The 1683-nt window shown below is 44.0% G+C and overlaps 1 non-coding gene across 1 annotated transcript; it reads left to right on the top strand.

Annotated features, from left to right (window-relative positions):
• The first annotated feature begins 470 nt into the window (after positions 1-470).
• Positions 471-577, top strand: LOC142431121 (U6 spliceosomal RNA). The gene has a single exon (XR_012780688.1). It is a non-coding gene; the product is annotated as a U6 spliceosomal RNA (small nuclear RNA).
• The last annotated feature ends 1106 nt before the right edge of the window (positions 578-1683 follow it).

Here is a 1683-nt window from a genome sequence, read left to right on the forward strand (position 1 = left end):
CGGGGAGAAGTCAGACGCGGGCCTCAACCTCTTCGGGAGCCTAGATCGTACACTCGGTGGACCGCATTCTCCTCACACCAAACATCTCACTGCGGAACCACAGTGGAGTGGCCCGTGCGATGGAACAACACAGGAGAAAGACGCCCTCAGCCGGATCCCTCCGCGCCCTCTCCGGCCGACGCGGAAGGAGCTCACACCACGTGACTGCCGGCGGCGGCGAGAGGCACGCACGAAGGCGTGCCGGCCAATTTCCCATAGTGCCTTTTATTTGCATATACAATATAAGAGGAAGAGAAAATTAATTCAACTTGACCCAAATAACAAGATAAGGGTAAAGTTAACGTGACCACAAAAAGAATAAATTTTTCTTTCGCATTTTATATTTAAGGAAAGCCTGCCATAGAATCACCATAACTGTAAAAGAGTGAATTATTGTGCCCTTATATACTGTTTGGAGCGACCAGAGGTTTGTGCTCGCTTCGGCAGCACATATACTAAAATTGGAACGATACAGAGAAGATTAGCATGGCCCCTGCGCAAGGATGACACGCAAATTCGTGAAGCGTTCCATATTTTGCCTGTGAAACTATAACTGTGTACAGTTTAGAGCTTGATGTTTTCACTTTTCACAAGGTAATACTTGACACAAAGAAATATGGGCTCAAAGGCGGAAAAGTAAAGGTCAACTCAGCTCCTCGCCGGGCATTTTACATTTGGCCTTCAAGTCCCCAATCTATCACTACTCAGTTTTGCATGTTTGCGTCCCTCTGCACGATCCTAAGGAAACAGTCTCGTCAATGTCGACTCATTTCAGTCCCAAACAGAACAGGACCTTAGTGTTCACATAAACAGACGATAAACAGTTGCAATAAAAACATGTTTTGAAAATGATTAGGGCAAAGAATGTACAAATGTGCTTTATAAGATTGATGTATGTATATGTATGGATTGTGATAAGAGTTGTATGAGCCCCTAATAAAATGTTTTTGTTTTTTTTAAAAAGAACATGCTTCCTCTGAAGCTTACAAAGTTAATACCACTTGCCCAGAGAGTAGAATTGACCAGATTATCTTTCCTGGCTAGCAGGAAGCATCAGATTTCTCAAAAATCTTAATTTCCCAGAAGCAGAGAGCCAGGTTGGGGGAGACTGGAACCTTCAACCTTTGGGTTGGCAGCTGAGCTCTTACACCATGAGCATCCACCATTGTGGGAGGTTTCAGCTCATTTCACTATCCCAGACAGCTGTCACCATTTTACAGGAGACCCTGAGATGGAAAACAACTTGCATAAGAGCAACATTCACTAATAAGTGGCTGAGGCAGGGCTAGATAGATAAGACTTTCAGAGGCACCAGACCTGGAAAAGCTACCACCTCTGACATAATTGTGGAAGAAAGATGAGGTTTACTACTCCCTGAAAGATTTAGAGTATTGGGAAACACACAAAGGCAGTTCTAGTTTGTCCTCTAGGCAGCTCTGAGTCAGACTCTTGAGTATGATTTTAATTCCATTACCCAAAGCAGTCCTAATGAGTAAAATAATCAAAAACAAGGCCAACAAAGTTCCCATTTCCTGTGATGACTTAGTCAATGAATACTGTATCCATTTCTTTCTAAAAGAAAAATCTTGGTCCATCTGCGGGTGCCTGAGCCTGCCCCTGGTCCACCTGGTGGCTTTTGAAGCT

This window comes from Tenrec ecaudatus, chromosome 17 (assembly GCF_050624435.1).
Source record: "Tenrec ecaudatus isolate mTenEca1 chromosome 17, mTenEca1.hap1, whole genome shotgun sequence".
In the NCBI taxonomy this organism is placed as follows: domain Eukaryota; kingdom Metazoa; phylum Chordata; class Mammalia; order Afrosoricida; family Tenrecidae; genus Tenrec; species Tenrec ecaudatus.